Source organism: Oryctolagus cuniculus, chromosome 8 (assembly GCF_964237555.1).
Source record: "Oryctolagus cuniculus chromosome 8, mOryCun1.1, whole genome shotgun sequence".
Taxonomy (NCBI): Eukaryota; Metazoa; Chordata; class Mammalia; order Lagomorpha; family Leporidae; genus Oryctolagus; species Oryctolagus cuniculus.
This window is the reverse complement of record NC_091439.1, coordinates 53,769,395-53,791,990: the sequence shown is the minus strand read 5'-3', so window position 1 is coordinate 53,791,990 and position 22,596 is coordinate 53,769,395.

The window sequence follows — 22,596 nt, the reverse complement described above, 5'->3', positions numbered from 1 at the left end:
GGAAACGGGGGTCAGAATCTAGAGGGTTGCCGGAAAGTGCAGCAAACTCACTACCGGAAAGAAGGAAAAAAAAAGCTTCGGGGTTTCTCTTCCCCCTAACCTTGCAAAGGTTACAAGGCTGCAAGGTTTGAAGAATTCCCAAGAGACAAAGAGCAGGCCTCCTCTCTGGATTTACATATCAATGGGGGAGAGCTAAGGAACTGAGTCACTACAATTCAGTAGCCTAGGCAACCCAGTGGGAGTCCAGAGGAGCCAAAGACTGGAAGCTAAATACCATCAATTCTGCACAGCCATGCCCTGCAGTGTTACTTACCCCCTGAATAAATAAAATAAATAAATAAATAAAAAGAGAGAGATTTACCACACATAACCTGAGGGTGTCACCTTTGCACACCCTTAACCAGGAAGAACCAGGCAGAGCTCTCAGGCCGCACCCATCTCAAGCCTCCAAGGCTCCTCCAACAGCAGGCAGTCCACTTAACATGGACACAGTATAAAAAAAAAAAGAAAAGAAAAAAAAAACGCACAGTGACGCAAGAAGAATTAACTATGCCGAGTAACAAACACAGAAATAGAGGGAGCAAGATCAACGATGACACTATGATGCCTCCAAATAAGCAAAACACCCCAATCCAAGAGTATGAAGATGATGAGATAGAAGAAATGCAAGATACGGATTTCAAAAAATTTATGATAAGAACATTTAGAAGTTTTCAAAAGCAAATCCTTGAACTACAGAAATCCTTAATGGACAAGATTGAAAATCTCTCTCGTGAAAATGAAATTTTAAGGAAGAGTCAAAATGAAACTCAGAAACTAGTAGAACAGGAAAGTGTGATAGTGAAGAGAAATCAAAATGAAATGAAGAGCTCAATAGATCAAATGACAAACACATTAGAAAGCCTTAAAAACAGAATGGGTGAAGCAGAAGAGAGAATATCGGACTTAGAAGATAGAGCACAGGAAAACATACAGTCAAACCAAAGAAAAGACGAGGAAATTAGAAACCTAAAAAATATTGTTGGGAATCTACAGGATACTATTAAAAAAACCAACATTCGAGTTCTAGGAGTTCCTGAAGGCATGGAGAGAGAGAAAGGATTGGAAGGCCTTTTTAGTGACATACTAGCAGAGAACTTTCCAGGTTTGGAGAAGGGCAGAGATATCCTAGTACAGGAGGCTCATAGAACCCCCAATAAACATGACCAAAAGAGATCCTCACCACGACACATGGTAATTAAACTTACCACAGTGAAACATAAAGAAAAGATCCTAAAATGTGCAAGAGAGAAACGTCAGATTTCTCTCAGAGGATCTCCAATCAGACTCACAGCAGACTTCTCATCAGAAACACTACAGGCTAGGAGGGAATGGCGAGACATAGCACAGGTGCTAAGAGAGAAAAATTGCCAGCCCAGAATATTATATCCTGCCAAGCTCTCATTTGTGAATGAAGGTGAAATAAAGACCTTTCATAGCAAACAGAAATTGAAAGACTTTGTGGCCACTCGTCCAGCCCTGCAAAAGATACTTAAAGATGTGCTACACTCAGAAACACAGAAACACGGCCATCAATATGAAAGAAGGGAAAGGAAGAACACCTACCAGTAAAAGAGCATGGGAAGCTCAAAGCATATACTAGAAAATATTTCCGGGAAAATGGCAGGGCAAAGTCACTACGTATCAATAGTCACATTGAACATTAATGGTCTGAATTCTTCAGTTAAAAGACACCGTTTGGCTGACTGGCTCACAGAACACAACCCAACTATTTGTTGCCTACAAGAAACACATCTCTCTAACAAAGAGGCATGCAGACTGAAAGTGAAAGGTTGGAAAAAGATATTCCATGCCAACAGAAACCAAAAAAAGCAGGTGTAGCCATATTAATATCAGACAAAATAAACTTTAATACAAAAACTGTTAAGAGAGACAAAGAGGGACACTATATAATGATTAAGGGTTCAATTCAACAGAAAGATGTAACTATTATAAATGTATATGCACCTAATTACAGGGTACCGGTCTATTTAAAAGATATGTTAAGGGACTTAAAGGGAGATTTAGATTCCAATACAATAGTACTGGGGGACTTCAATACTCCACTCTCAGAAATAGACAGATCATCCGGACAGAAGATCAACAAGGAAACAGCAGATTTAATTGACACTATTGCCCAAATGGATCTAACAGATATTTATAGAACTTTCAAACCTACATCTACAGACTTCACATTCTTCTCAGCAGTGCATGGAACCTTCTCTAGGATTGATCACATACTAGGCCATAAAGCAAGTCTCAGCAAATTTAAAAGAATTAGAATCATACCATGCAGCCTCTCAGACCACAGCGGAATGAAGCTGGAAATTAGCAACTCAGGAAACCCCAGAAAGTATGCAAACACATGGAGACTGAACAACATGCTCCTGAATGAACACTGGGTCATTCAAGAAATCAAAAGAGAAATCAAAAACTTTCTGGAAGTAAATGAAGACAACAACACAACATATCAAAACATATGGAATACAGCAAAAGCAGTATTGAGAGGCAAATTTATAGTAATAGGTGCCTATATCAAGAAATTGGAAAGGTACCAAATAAATGAGCTTTCAGCGCACCTCAAGGACCTAGAAAAACTGCAGCAATCCAAACCCAAATCTAGTAGGAGAAGAGAAATAATTAAAATCAGAGAAGAAATTAACAGGATTGAATCCAAAAAAACATTACAAAAAATCAGCCAAACGAGGAGCTGGTTTTTTGAAAAAATAAACAAAATTGACACCCCATTGGCCCAACTAACTAAAAAAAGAAGAGAAAAGACCCAAATCAATAAAATCAGAGATGAAAAAGGAAACGTAACAACAGACACCACAGAAATAAAAAGAATCATCAGAAATTACTACAAGGACCTGTATGCCAGCAAACAGGAAAACCTATCAGAAATGGATAGATTCCTGGACACATGCAATCTACCAAAATTGAACCATGAAGACATCGAAAACCTAAATAGACCCATAACTGAAACAGAAATTGAAACAGTAATAAAGGCCCTCCCAACAAAGAAAAGCCCAGGACCAGATGGATTCACTGCTGAATTCTACCAGACATTTAAAGAAGAACTAATCCCATTTCTTCTCAAACTATTCAGAACAATCGAAAAAGAGGGAATCCTCCCAAATTCTTTCTATGAAGCCAGCATCACCTTAATCCCTAAGCCAGAGAAAGATGCAGCACTGAAAGAAAATTACAGACCAATATCCCTGATGAACATAGACGCAAAAATCCTCAAGGAAATTCTGGCCAATAGAGTATAACAACACATCAGGAAAATCATCCACCCAGACCAAGTGGGATTCATCCCTGGTATGCAGGGATGGTTCAACATTCGCAAATCAATCAATGTGATTCACCACATTAACAGACTGCAAAAGAAAAACCATATGATTATCTCAATTGATGCAGAGAAAGCATTTGATAAAATTCAACACCCTTTCATGATGAAAACTCTAAGCAAAGTGGGTATAGAAGGAACATTCCTCAATATAATCAAAGCAATTTATAAAAAACCCACAGCCAGCATCCTATTGAATGGGGAAAAGTTGGAAGCATTTCCACTGAAATCTGGCACCAGGCAGGGATGCCCACTCTCACCACTGCTATTTAACATAGTTCTGGAAGTTTTAGCCAGAGCCATCAGACAAGAAAAAGAAATCAAAGGAATACAAATCAAGAAGGAAGAAGTCAAACTATCCCTCTTTGCAGACGATATGATTCTGTACTTAGAGGATCCAAAGAACTCTACTAAGAGACTATTGGAACTCATAGAGGAGTTTGGCAAAGTGGCAGGATATAAAATCAATGCACAAAAATCAAGAGCCTTTGTATACACAAGCAATGCCATGACTGAGAAAGAACTGCTAAGATCAATCCCATTCACAATAGCTACAAAAACAATCAAATACCTTGGAATAAACTTAACCAAGGACGTTAAAGATCTCTACGATGAGAATTACAAAACCTTAAAGAAAGAAATAGAAGAGGATACCAAAAAATGGAAAAATCTTCCATGCTCATGGATTGGAAGAATCAACATCATCAAAATGTCCATTCTCCCAAAAGCAGTTTATAGATTCAATGCAATCCCAATCAAGATACCAACGACATTCTTCGCAGATCTAGAAAAAATGATGCTGAAATTCATATGGAGGCACAAGAGACCTCGAATAGCTAAAGCAATCTTGTACAACAAAAACAAAGCCGGAGGCATCATAATACCAGATTTCAGGACATACTACAGGGCAGTTGTAATCAAAACAGCATGGTACTGGTACAGAAACAGATGGATAGACCAATGGAACAGAATTGAAACACCAGAAATCAATCCAAACATCTACAGCCAACTTATATTTGATCAAGCATCTAAATCTAATTCCTGGAGCAAGGACAGTCTATTCAATAAATGGTGCTGTGAAAATTGGATTTCTACGTGCAGAATCATGAAGCAAGACCCCTACCTTACACCTTACACAAAAATCCACTCAACATGGATTAAAGACTTAAATCTACGACCTGACACCATCAAGTTACTAGAGAACATTGGAGAAACCCTTCAAGATATTGGCACAGGCAAAGAATTTCCGGAAAAGACCCGGGAGGCACAGGCAGTCAAAGCCAAAATCAACTATTGGGATTGCATCAAATTGAGAAGTTTCTGTACTGCAAAAGAAACAGTCAGGAGAGTGAAGAGACAACCGACAGAATGGGAAAAAATATTTGCAAACTATGCAACTGATAAAGGGTTAATAACCAGAATCTACAAAGAGATCAAGAAACTCCACAAAAACAAAACCAACAACCCAATTAAGAGATGGGCCAAGGACTTCAATAGACATTTTTCAAAAGAGGAAATCCAAATGGCCAACAGGCACATGAAAAAATGTTCAGGATCACTAGCTATCAGGGAAATGCAAATCAAAAGCACAATGAGGTTTCACCTCACCCCGGTTAGAATGGCTCACATACAGAAATCTACCAACAACAGATGCTGGCGAGGATGTGGGGAAAAAGGGACACTAACCCACTGTTGGTGGGAATGCAAACTGGTCAAGCCACTATGGAAATCAGTCTGGAGATTCCTCAGAAACCTGAAGATAACCCTACCGTTCGACCCAGCCATCCCACTCCTTGGAATTTACCCAAAGGAATTTTAATTGACAAACAAAAAAGCGGTCTGCACCCTAATGTTTATTGCAGCATAATTCACAATAGCTAAGACCTGGAACCAACCTAAATGCCCATCAACGGTAGACTGGATAAAGAAATTATGGGATATGTACTCTTTAGAATACTATACCGCAGTAAGAAACAACGAAATCCAGTCATTTGCAACAAAATGGAGGAATCTGGAACACATCATGCTGAGTGAAATAAGCCAGTCCCAAAGGGACAAATACCATATGTTCTCCCTGATCGGTGACAACTGACTGAACACCAAAAAGGAAACCTCCTGAAGTGAAATGGACACTATGAGAAATGGTGACTTGATCAGCATAGCCCTGACTGCTAATGGACAACTTAATACATTATCCGCCTTAGTATTTTTTTTTTGTCTGTTCTACTTAATATGACTGATTTAATTCTGTAATTATCACACAGTTATTCTTAAGTGTTGAAAAGTAACTGAAATGTGATCCCTGTTAAACATAAGAGTAGGAATAAGAGAGGGAAGAGATGTATAATTTGGGGCATGCTCGGGCTGACTTGCCCCAATTGGTAGAGTTGGAAACATACCAGGGGATTCCAGTTCAATCCCATCAAGGTGGCATGTGACAATGCCATCTCACTATTCCAAGTGATCAATTTCAGTTCACAATTGATCATAATGAAAGGACTAAGAGTCAAAGGGAGCACATAAACAAGTCTAGTACCTGCTAACACTAACCAATAGAATAAATAAAGGGGAGAGTGATCCAACATGGGAAGTGAGATACTCAGCAGGCTCATAGAATGGCAGATGTCCTAAATAGCACTCTGGCCTCAGAATCAGCCCTAAAGGCACTCGGATCTGGCTGAAAAGCCCATGAGAGTATTTCAGGCATGGAAAGCCAAGACACTCTGGCAAAAAGATCTCTGTGAGTGAGATCCCAGTGGAAAGAACAGGTCTTCAAAGAGGGAGGTGCCTTTCTCTGAAGGGAGGAGAGAACCTCCAATTTGAATATGACTGTGTCTAAACAAGATAAGAGTCGGAGAACTCAAGGGGATTCCATAGCCTTGGAAACTCATGACTGGTGCATAGGGAGATTACTGATGCCATAAACAGGAGTGTCAATTGGTAAAGTCAACAACAGGAGTCACTGTGCACTTACTCCTCATGTAGGATCTCTGTCCTTAATGTGCTGTACATTGAGGCTTAATGCTATAACGAGTACTCAAACAATATATTTCACTTTGTGTATCTATGGGGGTGCAAACGATTGATATCTTTACTTAATGTACACTAAACTGATCTTCTGTAAAAAAAAAAAAAAAAAGAAGAAGAAATTATCAATTCCCAACTTGACTCTCACTGGGATTAAACATGACAATAGGTCTGATCTGATTTCATCATCATTTAAAAAAAATCATCTATTATTTTTCACTTTATGTTTCTGTGTGGGAGCAAACTGTTGGAATCCTTACTTAAGGTATACTAAGCTGATCTTCTGTATATTAAGATAATCAAAAATGAATCTTGATGTGAATGGAAGGGGAGAGGGAGTGGGAAAGGGGAGGGTTGTGGGTGGGAGGGACGGTATGGGGGGGAAGCCATTGTTACCCATGAGTCGTACTTTGGAAATTTATATTCATTAAATAAAAGATAAAAAAAAAAAAACAAAAAAAAAAGAAAGAAATAGAAGAGGATACCAAGAAATGGAAAAATCTTCCATGCTCTTAGATTGGAAGAATCAATATCATCAAAATGTCTATTCTCCGAAAAGCAATTTATACATTCAATGCAATACCAATGAAGATACCGAAGACCTTCTTCTCAGATCTGAAAAAAATGATGCTGAAATTCATATGGAGACACAGGAGACCTCGAATAGCTAAAGCAAACCTGTACAAAAAAACAAAGCCGGAAGCATCATAATACCAGATTCTGGGACATACTACAGGGCAGTTGTTATTAAAACAGCATGGTACTGGTACAGAAACAGATGGATAGACCAATGGAACAGAATAGAAACACCAGAAATCAATCCAAACATCTACAGCCAACTTATATTTGATCAAGGAACCAAAACCAATCCCTGGAGTAAGGACAGGCTATTCAATAAATGGTGCTGGGAAAATTGGATTTCCACATGCAGAATCATGAAGCAAGACCCCTACCTATCACCTTACACAAAAATTCACTCGACATGGATTAAAGACTTAAATCTACAACCCGACACCATCAAATTATTAGAGAGCATTGGAGAAACTCTGCAAGATATAGGTACGGCCAAAGACTTATTGGAAAATACTCCAGAAGCACAGGCTGTCAAAGCCAACATTAACATTTGGGATTGCATCAAATTGAGAAATTTCTGTACTGCAAAAGAAACAGTCAGGAAAGGAAAGAGGCAATCGACAGAATGGGAAAAAATATTTGCAAACTATGCAACAGATAAAGGGTTGATAACCAGAATCTACAAAGAAATCAAGAAACTCCACAAGATCAAAACAAACAACCCACTTAAGAGATGGGCCAAGGACCTCAATAGACATTTTACAAAAGAGGAAATCCAAATGGCCAACAGACACATGTTCAGGATCACTAGCTATCAGGGAAATGCAAATCAAAAGCACAATGAGGTTTCACCTCACCCCGGTTAGAATGGCTCACATACAGAAATCTACCAACAACAGATGCTGGCGAGGATGTGGGGAAAAAGGGACACTAACCTAGTGTTGGTGGAAATGCAATCTGGTTAAGCCACTATGGAAATCAGTCTGGAGATTCCTCAGAAACCTGAATATAACCCTACCATTCAACCCAGCCATCCCACTCCTTGGAATTTACCCAAAGGAAATGAAATTGGCAAACAAACAAGCTGTCTGCACATTAATATTTTTTTGACAGGCAGAAGGATAGTGAGAGAGAGAGACAGAGAGAAAGGTCTTCCTTTGCCGTTGGTTCACCCCCCAATGGCCGCCGCAGCAGGTGCACTGCGGCCGGTGCACCGCGCTGATCCGATGGCAGGAGCCAGGTACTTATGCTGGTCTCCCATGGGGTTTAGGACTATCCTCACCTGTACTCCCTGGCCACAAGAGAGAGCTGGCCTGGAAGAGGGGCAACCGGGAGAGAATCCAGCACCCCGACCAGGACTAGAACCCGGTGTGCCAGCACCGCAAGGCGGAGGATTAGTCTAGTGAGCTGTGTCGCCGGCCACATCAATGTTTATTTCAGCTCAATTCACAATAGCTAAGACCTGGAACCAACCCAAATGCCCATCAACAGTAGACTGGATAAAGAGATTATGGGACATGTACTCTATAGAATACTATACAGCAGTCAAAAACAATGAAAACCGGTCATTTGCAACAAGATGGAGGAATCTGGAAAACATCATGCTGAGTGAACTAAGCCAGTCCCAAAGGGACAAATATCATATGATGTCCCTGATCGGCGAAAACTAACTGAGCACCAAATGGGAAACTTGTTGAAGTGAAATGGACACTATGAGAAACAGTGACTTGATCAGCTCTTGTCGTGACTGTTGATGTACAATGTAATACTTTATCCATTTTATTATTTTTTTTTTGTTCTAGTACTATTGGTTGAATTCTGTAATTAACACACAATTATTCTTAGGTGTTTAAATGTTAACTGAAAAGTGATCCCTGTTAGGAATTTGGAAAATATTATGCTGAGTGAAATAAGCCAGTCCCAAAGGGACAAATATCATATGTTCTCCCTGATCAGTGACAACTAACCAAGCACCAAAAAGGAAACCTGTTAAAATGAAATGAACACTATGAGAAATGGTGACTTGATCAGCCCTTGCCCTGACTGTTGATGAACAACTTAATACGTTATCCCTCTTAGTATTTTTGTTTGTTGTTTTACTTAATACTTTTGGTTGAATACTGTAATCAATACACAGTTATTCTTAAGTGTTGAAACTTAACTGAAAAGTGATCCCTATTAAATATAAGAGTGGGAATAAGAGAGGGAAGAGATGTGCAATTTGGGACATTCTCAAGCTGACTTGCCCCAAACGGTAGAGTTAGAAACATACTAGGGGATTTCAATTCAAACCCATCAAGGTGGCATGTACCAATGCCATCTCACTAGTCCGAGTGATCAATTTCTGTTCACAATTGATAATAATGATAGGACTAAGAGCCAAAGAGATCACATAAACAGGACTAGTGTCTGCAAATACTAACCGATAAAATAAAAAAGGGAGAGAACGATCCAACATGGGAAGCGAGATACACAGCAGACCCATAGAATGGCAGATCCTAAACAGCATTCTGGCCTCAAAATCAGCCCTTAAGGCATGCGGATCCGGCTGAAAAGCCCATGACAGTATTTCAGGCATGAAAAGCCAAGACACTCTGGGGAAAAAAAAAAAAAAAAATGACCTAAATGAAATATCTCCGCAAGTGAGATCCCAGTGGAAAGAACAGGTCATCAAAGAAGGAGGTACCTTTCTCTGAAAGGAGGAGAGAACCTCCACTTTGACTACAACCTTGGCTAAATATGATCACAGTCGGTGAACTCAAAAGGCTTCCATAGCCTTGGCAACTCATGACTAGAGCCTAGGGTGATTACTGATGCCATAAACAGGAGTGTCAATTTGTAAAGTCAACAACAGGAGTCACTGTGCACTAACTCCTCATGTAGGATCTTTGTCCTTAGTGTGCTGTACATTGAGATTTAATGCTATAACTAGTACTCAAACAGTATTTTTCACTTTGTGTTTCTATGTGGGTGCAAACTGTTGAATACTTTCCTTAATATATGCTAAACTGATCTTCTGTATATAAAGAGAATTGAAAATGAATCTTGAGGTGAATGGAAGGGGAGAGGAAGCGGGAAAGGGGAGGGTTGTGGGTGTGAGGGAAGTTATGGGGGGGAAGCCATTGTAATCCATAAGCTGTACTTTGGAAATTTATATTCATTAAATAAAAGTTAAAAAATGAAAAAAAAATTTCTTCTAAGGTATTTATATTTGTAGCTATGGTGAATGGAATTAATCTTAAAAGTTCTTTCTCAACCATAGCATTGTCTATGTATGCAAAGGCCATTGAGTTTTGTGTTTTAATTTTATATCCTGCAACTTTATCAAATTCTTGTATGAGTTACATTAGTCTCTACGTGGGTCTCTTGGTTCCCTTTATTTAGAATTATGTCATTTGTAAACAGGGATAATTTGATTTCTCCCCTTCCATTAGAGTCCCTTTGATTTCTTCTTTACTAATTGCCCTGTGTAAAATTCCCAGAACATTACTGAATATCAGTGGTGAACGTGGGCATTCTTCCTTGTTTGATTCTGGATCTTATTGGAAATGCTTCCAACCTTTCCCAGTTCAGTATGATGCTGGCTTTGGGTTTGTAATATAAGGGATATTCCTTTTATATCCAATTTTTGTAACATTTTTGTTATCATGAAAGGATTTTGTATTTTTTCAAATGTTTTCTCTGCATCTATTGGATTATTGTATGGTTTTTATTCTTCAGTTTGTTGATGTGATGTACCACATTAATTGATTTTCATATGTTGAACTTCCCTGCCCACCAGGTATAAATCCCACTTAGTCTGGTATATGATCTTACTTACAGGTTGTTGGATTCAATTGCCTAGCATTTTTCTAATTTTTTATTTGAATTACACAAATTTTATATATTTCATATATACAGATTTAGAAACTTAGTGACACTCTCCCCCTACCCTTCCTTCCACCCACACTCCAATTCTTCCTCTCCCTCTTGGATCCCCATTTTCAATTTTTACAATGATCTATTTTCATTATACTTAATGACCATATATTTAACCATACTCTAAGTAAAAGAGTTCAACAAATAGTATGATGGGAAATAAAACAAAACAAAACACCATTCCTCAATGGAAGAGACAAGGATTATAAACTATCATCAATTCTCAGAATTTCTATTTCACTCCAATACATTACATTTCAGGTACTCTATTAGTTATCTTGGATCAGGGAAAATATGTGATATCTTTATTTTTGGGACTGACTTATTTCACTAAGTATAATGATTTCCAGTTGTGTCCATCTGATAGCTGAGTAGTACTCCATAGTGTATATATATCATAATTTCTTATCCAGTCAACAGTTGATAGAGATCTGGGTTGATTCGATATCATAGCTATTGTGTTATGTGCTGCAATGAGCATGGAGGTATAGATAACACTTTCATATACTATTTCTTTTGATTTTGATCAATTCCCAGGAGTGGGCTGGGTGGCTCATATGGTGGGTCTATATTCAGATTTTTGAGGTATCTCCATACCATCTTCCACAGTGGTTTCACCAGTTTACATTCCCACCAACAGTGGACAAAGGTATCTTTATCCCCACATCCTCTAACATTTTTTGTTTGTTGATTTCTGTATGAGAACCATTCTAACTGGAGTGAGGTGAAACTTCATTGTGGTTTTGATATGCATTTTCTTTTTTTAACTTTTATTTAATAAATATAAATTTCCAAAGTACAACTTTTGGATTATAGCGGCTTTTTCCCCCATAACCTCCCTCTCACCCGCAACCATCTCATCTCCCGCTCCCTCTCCCATCCCATTCTTCATCAAGATTAATTTTCAATTATCTTTATATACAGAAGATCTACTTAGTATTTACTAAATAAATATTTCAACAGACTGCACCCACACAGACACATAAAGTATAGAGTACTGTTTTAGTAGTAGTTTTACCATTAATTCACAGAGTACAACACATTAAGGACAAATATCCTACATGGGGAGTAAGTGCAGTGACTCCTATTGTTGATTTAACAATTGACACTCTTATTTATGACGTCAGTAGTCACCTGAGGCTCTTGTCATGAGCTGCCAAGGCTATGGAAGCCTCTTGAGTTCACCAACTCCAATCTTATTTAGACAATGTCATAGTAAAAGTGGAAGTTCTCTCCTCCCTTCAGAGAAAGGTGGCTCCTTCTTTGGTGGCCCGTTCTTTCTGCTGGGATCTCACTCACAGAGATCTTTCATTTAGGTTATTTATGCATTTTCTTGATGGCTAGTGATTCTGACCATTTTCTGAAGTGTCTGTTGGCCATTTGAATTTCTTCTCTTGAAAAATGCCTGTTTAAGTACTTTGCCCATTTCTTAACTGGATTGTTTGTGTTGTTGTGTTGAATTTCTTGAGTTCCTTATCGATTCTGGATGTTAATCCTTTATCAGTTGCACAGTTTACAAGTAACTAGTATTTTGTTGACGATTTTTGCATCTATGTTTGTCAGGCATATTGGTCTATAGTTCCCTTTCTTGTATCTTTTTCTGCTTTTAGAATTAAGGTGCAGCTGGCCTTATGGAAGGGTTTGGGAGAATTCTCTTCCTGTCATTTTTGTGAATAATTTGAGAGGAATTGAATTAGTTTTTCTTTAAATGTTTGGTAGAATTTAGCAGTGAAGCCATTTGCTCCTGTGAGTTTGTTTTTTGGAATGGTCTTTGGTCTACTAGTTTTTTTACGTTTTCATGACTCAATTTGGTAGATTGTTTGTATCCAGAAATCTATTCATTTCTCCTAGATTTTCTAATTTGTTTGCATATATATTTATAATAATTCCTGATGATTCCTCTTATTTCTGTGGTATCTGTTGTTACATCTCCTTTCATCTCTGATTTTAATATTTTGGGTCTTCAGTCTCTCTCTCTCTCTCTTTTTATTTTGTTTTGTTGGTCCAATGCTGTATCATGTATAGATTTTGTTCATTTTTTTTTAAACCAACTCTTTATTTTATTGATTGTTTTATATCTTCTTTGGTTTCTATTTTGTTTGTTTAATTTTAGTTATTTCTTTCTTTTTTTGCTACTAATATTTGGGTTACTTGAATTTAGTTTATTCTTCTGAGTACCTAAAGAAGGAACTTACATATTTCATATCTTTTGTCTTTACACATATATTCTTCAGTGCTACATATTTCTCTTGAAACATTTCTTTCATTACATCACACAGATCTTGGCAATTTGTATTTTCATTTTAATTTTACTTTGTCAAAAATAATTTTTGAATTCTCTAGAAAAATTTTAATTGACCCATGTATTTTAGAGGTATGCTGCTAAGCCTCCAAATATTTTTTTGGGGGGAGGGGATGCAAGGGAGGTGTGGGGATAGTATATATTCCAATTTTATGTCTGGTATATATTTCTAGTTTAATTTCAGTACATTACAACATTAAATATGGTATGGTTTGTAATATTTTAATTTGGCTAAGAAGTGTTTTATGACCCTTTATATGGCCCTAATGGTGAAAGGTCCATGTGAGTTTGAGAGAAATATTTATGCTGCGGCTTTTGTAGGAAGTAAGTAGTCCATAGACGGCAATGATATTCTGGTGATGGATTGTGTTGCTGCATTCAACGATAGCTTTAGTTATTTTCTACCCACTGGATCTGTCCATTTCTGAAAGAAGAGTTTTGTTGTATAATAAATCCAATTCCTTCTACTTGAAATTCAATCAATTTTGCCTCATGGATTTTGACTCTGTTGAAGTCTTATGTCTTCCTGGAGAATTGACCCGTTTTCATTAAATAATGCCTTTCTTTACCCTAATTTATTTTATTGTTCTGAGATTTTCTTTGTCTGAAATTAAAATAGCTACACCTATTTTTCAAAAAATTATTTATTTGAAGGGTAGAATGACACAGACACACATACAAATAGAAAGAGAGAGAGAGGGAGGGAGAGAGATAGCTTTCAATCAATGGCTCACTTGCCAAATGATCACAGTGGGTGGGATGCCCACATGGATGAGATGAATAGAGCTGATCCAGGCTGAACCCAGGCACCCAGAGTTCCATTTGGGTCTTCCACATGGGTGGTTGGAGCCCAAGGAATTAGTACATTCTCTACTGCCTTTGCAGGCACATTAACAGGGTTCTGGATCAGATGTGGAGCACTTGAGACTCCAACTGGCACTCTGATTTTGGATGCTAGTATTGCAAGTGGCAGTTTAGCTTCCTTCACCACAATGCTGGCCCCTTTACCTGTCTTACTTTTTTTGTTTAATGTTAGCATGATACATCCTTCTTTATCACCTGATCATGCATACATACTCACAAACACATCTTTATGCCTTTATATTTATTCATATCCTTATATTTAAACTGGTATTTATAGTAAATATAGTTGGCACTGGCAATCTGTTTTAATTGGTGTATTTAAATCATTAATAAAGTGATTATTGATGTTTACAGATAAATATGTACCATATCTATTACTGTTTTCTGTTGTTCTTTGTTCTATTGTATCTCCCACTTTTTATGCCTTTTGTAATTTTAATGAATATTTTATCATCCTTCTCAGAATATATTATAATTTTCTTTCTCTTTTTAATGGTTAAACTGAGTTTTCCATATACATTCACAATTAATCCAAGACTATGTTCACTTAATTCTATACCTCTTCATTGATACATAATTCTCATTCATCTCTCCTGTCCCTTATATCATATCTGCCATTCACTTCATTTATACATACGGTTGGAGGAAATAAATTAAAAAATTTCATGGAAAATGAAATTAAAACATCAATTTATTTTGGGAAAAATCAAATTTTATGTATAAGTTATCAGGATAATTTTTTAATGAATTTTGAAGATCCTCATATACATGGATTTCAAATTTTGTTGTACAAAATTAACTTAAATTTTAATTTCATTTTACATGAACTTTTTGGGTGTGTGTGTGTGTGTGTACAGGTGGGGTGGTAATTATTTGCCAATAAAATGAGAAGATTGGACTAAACATTAATTTTAGTCACAATTCATATAGTTTCAAAATGAATTGTTTTTCATGCAGTAGTAATTCAATTGCAAAATATAGTGAAAAGGTAGCAACTATTTGATAATTCAATTACTACGATCTCTGCAGTTACCAATTCTCTTCATTTTAGCCACAAACAATATGGAGAACATCTGGGGCAATGTGTAAGAATGTAATTTAGAAATACAAAGTAGTGTGCTTATATATTTTTGTTGGTGATAATAGTACTTTAGTAAGAGCAATAGTACTAGCATTGCTTTGAAATAATTCTAAATTAGGACAACCATTTAAAGTTGAAACTGAGATTATATGAGACTCACAAGTCTCCTTGTCTTCCTCTTACTTGCCCAGTAGGATTATCTGATGTTAGAATGTTATCATTCTGAGATGATTATTTAATAGTTCTATACTTACTGAGAAAAGACTTTGTGCATTGTACTAAGCAATGAGAAGTTTGCAAAAATCATACCAATATGGTCCTTTCCTTAGAGAATTTACAATCTGGTGAGGGAGTTGAAGCTGATACTAAGTGATTAATAAGATATTTGAAATATTTTAATCCTGACAGATTCTATGCAGCTCAGATTTTGCTCGTACTGCTCCTTTTATTTGATGATACAACCACACTCCATATGCCTACCACTCTCTTCTCCGTTCCTGGCCTTTACCCAATGTTAATATTTTAAAACCAAGTTTAGGCCAGCGCCGTGGCTCAATAGGCTAATCCTCCACCTGTGGCGCTGGCATACCAGGTTCTAGTCCCGGTCGTGGCGCTGGATTCTGTCCCGGTTGCTCCTCTTCCAGTCTTGTTCTCTGCTGTGGCCCGGGAGTGCAGTGGAGGATGGCCCAGGTCCTTGGACCCTGCACCTGCATAGGAGACCAGGAGAAGCACCTGGCTCCTGGCTTCGGATCAGTGCGGTCCACCGGCCGCAGCATGCTGGCTGCAGTGGCCATTGGGGGGTAAACCAATGGAAAAGGAAGACCTTTCTCTCTGTCTCTCTCTCACTGTCCAATCTGCCTGTCAAAAACGAAAAAAAAAAAAAAAAGAAGAAAACACCCAGTTTAGGTATCATTTTTTCTTATAAACCTTCTGTGGACATCCTATCCTTTATTCTCCACTGTGTTAATTATTGTCCACTCACTTTGCAGGGCATTCAGTGCATACTTCTCTCATTGTTCGTTGAATTGTAGTCTTATGAACATAACCATCACTAGATTGTGAGTCACCAGGTATCAGGGGAATGCAAATGAAGACCACAATGAGGTTTCACTTCACCCCAGTTAGAATGACTATCATCCAAAAATCACAAAAATAACAAATGTTGATGAGGCAGTGGGGGAAAAGTTACCCTAATACACTGTTGGTAAAGATGTGCAGCCATTGTGGAAAACACAGAAACTCCTAAGAAACTTGAAGATAAATCTACCATATGACCCAGCAATCCCACTCCTGGGAATTCACCCAATTGAAATGAAATCATCATATGAAAAGGTTATTTATATGTCCATGTTTATAGCAGCTCAACTCAACAGCTAAGACATGGAATCAATCTGGATGTCTATCAACTACTGACTGAATAAAAATGTGGTGCATATACATTATGGAATATTATTCAGCCACAGAAAAGAATGAGTTTATGTCTTTCACAACTAAATGGATGGAAGTGGAGACCATTATGCTTAGTGAAATAAGCCAATCTCAAAAAAGGCAAACTTCTTAAGTTTTGCCTGATTTATGGTAACTAATATACAGAGTACAAAAATGTATTGTATATGAGTGAAATTGATATTTTGAGATTTGATTATTGTTTATAGCCTTTGTCTATACTCTTCAAGAACAGTGGCTTTTCTATTTACTACTTGTTGAATTATTTATTTAGTGAAGGGTTATGCTTCTGATCATAAAGCAAAATGATAGCATGTCATTGTAAAGATTAAAAGAAAAATAAGAAAAGAAGGAGGATGGAGGGTGGGAGTAGTGAATGAGGGCATGGTGAGAAGTGCTGAAATGCTCTTAAAACTGTATGTAAGAAATGCATGAAATTTGTTTCCTTTACATAAGCAAAAGTTTAAAAATAGGAGAATGTAATAATAGGGAAATTCAAAGTGGATGACTATGCAACCATTCTGAATATTTCAGGTGTTTTTTTGAGAAAAAAAACGGAAATGCCTTCAAAGACAAGCTTTGAGATATAAGGAGAAATAACAAGGATGAAAATTGGTAAAAGTGGCACTGCACCCTAATGTTTATTGCAGATCAATTCACAATAGCTAAGACCTGGAACCAACTTAAATGCCCATCAACGGTAGACTGGATAAAGAAATTATGGGATATGTACTCTTTAGAATACTATACCACAGTAAGAAACAACAAAATCCAGTCATTTGCAACAAAATGGAGGAATCTGGAACACATCATGCTGAGTGAAATAAGCCAGTCCCAAAGGGACAAATACCATATGTTCGCCCTGATCGGTGACAACTGACTGAACACCAAAAAGGAAACCTGTAGAAGTGAAATGGACACTATGGGAAACGGTGACTTGATCAGCATAGCCCTGACTGTTAATGAACAACTTAATACATTATCCCTCTTAGTAGTTTTTTTGTCTGTTCTACTTAATATGACTGGTTTAATTCTGTAATTATCACACAGTTATTCTTAAGTGTTGAAATTTAACTGAAATGTGATCCCTGTTAAACATAAGAGTAGGAATAAGAGAGGGAAGAGATGTGCAATTTGGGACATGCTCAAGCTGACTTGCCCCAAATGGTAGAGTTAGAAACATACCAGGAGACTCCAATTTAATCCCATCAAGGTGGCATGTACCAATGCCATCTCACCAGTCCAAGTGATCAATTTCAGTTCACAATTGATCATAATGAAAGGACTAAGAGTCAAAGGGAGCACATAAACAAGTCTAGTACTTGCTAATACTAACTGATAGAATAAATAAAGGGGAGAGTGATCCAACATGGGAAGCGAGATACTCAGCAGACCCATAGAATGGCGGATGTCCTAAACAGCACTCTGGCCTCAGAATCAGCCCTAAAGGCATTCGGATCTGGCTGAAAAGCCCATGAGAGTATTTCAGGCATGGAAAGCCAAGACACCCTGGCAAAAAAAAAAAAAAAAAAAAAAAAAAAAAAAAAAAAAAAAAAAAAAAAAAAACACCCTAAATGAAAGATCTCTGTGAGTGAGATCCCAGTGGAAAGAACAGGTCTTCAAAGAAGGAGGTACCTTTCTCTGAAGGGAGGAGAGAACTTCCACTTTGAATATGACTTTGTCTAAACAAGATAAGAGTCGGTGAACTCAAAAGGCTTCCATAGCCTTGGAAACTCATGACTGGTGCATAGGGAGATTACTGATGCCATAGACAGGAGTGTCAATTGGTAAAGTCAACAACAGGAGTCACTGTACACTTACTCCTCATGTAGGATCTCTGTCCTTAATGTGCTGTACATTGAGACTTAATGCTATAATGAGTACTCAAACAGTATATTTCGCTTTGTGTTTCTATGGGGGTGCAAACTGTTGAAATCTTTACTTAATGTATACTAAACTGATCTTGTGTAAAAAAAAAAAAAAAGAAGAAATTATTAATTCCCAACTTGACTCTCGCTGGGATTAAACATGATAATAGATCTGATCTGATTTCATCATCATTTAAAAAATCATCTATTATTTTTCACTTTATGTTTGTGTGGGAGCAAACTGTTGAAATCTTTACTTAATGTATACTAAACTGATCTTCTCTATATAAAGAGAATCGAAAATGAATCCTCATGTGAATGGAAGGGGAGAGGGAGTGGGAAAGGAGAGGGATGTGGGTGGGAGAGATGTTATGGGGGGGAAGCCATTGTAATCCATAAGCCGTACTTTGGAAATTTATATTCATTAAATAAAAGTTAAAAAAATAAAATAAAAAAAAAGAAAATTGGTAAAAGTGGTCAAATTTGTACAAATATGGGCTGTACAAAAATAATGATGATGAATATGGGGACAGTAAAAAGGTGGCATTCATATCATGTAAAATAATAATACATAAGAATAGAAAGTATAATTGGTTTTATGCTGTCTTAAGATCATAGTAATTTTAGTAAGCCTGATAAAAATCAATGGTGGTACTAAACAGTTAAAATGCTATATAATTTGTAAATTAATTGATTAGAAAATGAAATTAAGAAATCAATCTAAAGTAATGCAATAAAGTATAGAAAGACAGCACACATAGAAAGCCCAAATCCCCAGAAATGTCAATAAATATATAAATAATTCAATAAATATATACTTAAATAATTTGAATCCATAAATACAAATAAATAAAATTCATTAGAAACCAGAGATTAAATGAAACAGTCAGGTATCAGAACAATGCTTATAATGTAATATAAATTTTATAAACATACAAAGAAGGAACTTCCTTTTGGGATAGTAAGGCAATACATTCAGTTGTTCTATTGCACTGAAAGGTGATTTAGGTAATGATAATGTGCTGTGTATTTCTTTAAATCAAGCAACAAAAGGATTTTGAATGTTTTTACTGTGAAGAGATAAGTGTTTGAAGAGATATATCTACTCTGAATATTATGCAAAGTATACACATCTTGAAATATCTTGTAATTCCCTACGTATATATAAATTTGTTATTTGAAAATTAAAAATTAAAATAAATCAGGGAAATAGATTTAAAATTTAGTACAGTGATTATCGTATGGGTATACCAAGAGGTTGATACATAGTACCCATTAATTAATTTTTCATGCCTTGCTGAAACACTTGTGAACAATTTTCTGAAATCCCAGATTGGATTGTAATCTGCTTTTAAATAGATATATTACTTCCCTCAGTAATTTTGTGTCAGTTTTCACTATCTGAAAGCCTTCTACACATCATCACATTTCAAATGTATACATTTTAGTTTTTCAGCCACCTGCTGCTTTGATGTCTTATGTAGTATCTTCAAATTATGACATTGAAAGATGACAAGTACAGTGAAACCAGTTTTTATAAGCAGCGTCTTAGAAGTTCAGCCACATTTTAGAGCTGAAAGATGAGGAATGGCCTCAGCTGTGGGAAAACTGGAATGTAGAAAAAACATTTAGGCTAGTATCTGGTTACAAAAATTTTCTATCTTCTTATTACTCATTTTTAAGAGGGTGTTTTTAAGGGAGTGCAAAGAATAGAATGAATTCTATTCATTCTGTTCTCCCAGTATCCAACCCTGCAATCTGTACCATCTATATTATATGGCCCCATTTGCTCATTGGAGCGATAGAGTTTGCTATATTAGCTTTGGTAGGTTAAATGACTTGTTAACATTCTCCAGTTTAAGCAACATGAGATCCCATCCTGCCAATACTTAGACTAAGTTTGAATGTTGACAGAATGCTCACTAAAATCACTGTAGAGACTGAAACATAAAACTCAATCACAACAGCTGCGTTCTGCTCTCAGCTTTTCTTTCTTCTGAAATATATTCTTTAAATTTTAAGTCACTGTTGAAGAAACACTTTATTCTATTTTTCCAGTGTTTTTGGAAAAGTAATGGAAATATTTACAAACACCTTTTACATTATTATTCCAGGTGTAGCATTTGGTTTACTTCATTACTCATCCTGTAGACATAAGGGAATATGATTGGAGATAATAAGAGTATTAGTTGTTTCAATCTCATACTATGACAAGTTTTGAAAATTATGTTTTCTTATGCAAAATTTATACTGCTCCTCATAGAAAATTTAGAATACATAGAAAGTAAAATACAGAACTGGTATCACCATCTGAATATAAATACTGACTACTGTCGCTCCCCCACTTCGTGGAGGAATGACACAGGACCCTGCGCTGTTCTTTGGTCTGCTCGGCCCTCCCCGGGTTTACTGCTGGTTCTTCCCGGGTTGGCTGCCGTCCCTTCCACCTCCGTGGAAGGGCGGTTCCCCCTGGCCACTTTCCCCACTTCCGCAGGGGAGTGGCACATCGCCGGCCGGCTCTCTCGGGGGCTGCACAGGTGTTCCCCTTAGATGTTCCTGGTGCATGCCGTCTCTCTCCTCCTTTATAGTCCTCCTCTGCCAATCCTAACTCGGCTGCCCACACGCCGAGTATGCTGCTCTCCTCCAATCAGGAGCAAGTCCTACAGTTTATTGGCTGAACTGGAGGCAGCTGCGTAGAAGCTGTTTTCTCCTCTCCCAGCGCCATATTGTGGGAGAGCAGATGCATAGAATAAGTCTTAATTCCAGTAACTTAGTCTAGTCCGAGTTGCTCCCCACAGACTACCTCAATATATCTGGCTGTTTATTAGGCAGATAAACACTTAGATATAATATTTTATTTCTATCAATCTATCTCCGTCTTTCTTCCTTCTATGTTTATGCACATTCTACATTTGTTTTGTAATCTTCATTTTCTTCTCATAAACAATATTTTGAGGACATTGATAACACATTAACCAATTTGTTACTGATAAAATATGGAATGGACTTACTGATGAGAGTAAACATGAAAATACAGCTGTTTCAAGAGTAAACCTAGAATTCAAATTTTATATGTAAGATTAGAAATAAAACATATTTATATCTATCATTAATTTTACTTTTACTCAGGAGAATCTAGAGCACAAAATATATATCAACACAAAACATTTAATAATGTTCTTGAAATTAGAGAATAAGCTTTGAATAAATGAATCCTATATCTTTTGAAATTATAAACTGTACATAAGTTTGGAAGTAAGAATTCTGTTCTCAACTTTGAATAAGATGTCTTATTTTAATAATTTCATCTACAGGTAGGTATCTATTGTTATTGATGGAACATTACTTGGGTTTTAAAGTTGTCTTTATTTGCAATTTTTTATTTATATATATATATTTTTTAATTTATTTGACAGGTAGAGTTAGACAGTGAGAGAGTGAGACAGAGAGAAAGGTCTTCCTTCCGCTGGTTCACCCCCAAAATGGCTGCTAAGGTCCGAAGCCAGGAGCCAGGTGCTTCCTCCTGGTCTCCCATGTGGATGCAGGTGCCCAAGCACTGGGGCCATCCTCCACTGCCTTCCCGGGCCGCAGCAGAGAGCTGGACTGGAAGAGGAGCAGCCGGGACTAGAACCCGGCGCCCATACACGATGCCGGCACCGCAGGCGGAGGATTAGCAAAGTGAGCCACGGTGCCAGCCCCTTTATTTGCAATTTTTCATGCTCTCATTGCCTGATAGTTTTGATATCTTTAAGGCACACCTGGAAAATTTTTAGGAAGCCAATTTTATTAGGCACATATATCCTATTCCAGACACTTTCAACTTTTGTTTTTATTATTTCAGGTAAAGTTTTGATATCCTATTAGGGTTATAACTCATATAAATACTAATGTTTCAGTGGCTCAGTTAAAACTGTTTTACCTTTTGGAATGGGTGTGGTCTGAGAGTGTCTTAAGCCACTGGTTGGGGCACTTGCATCAGGTTAGAGTGTCTACTTTCTTTCTTTTTTAAGGATTTGTATTTATTTATTTGTGAGGCAGAGTTACAGGCAGAGAGAGGCAGAGATGGAGAGAAAGGTCTTCTATCCACTGGTTCACTCCCCAAATGGCTGTAATGGCTGGAGCTGAG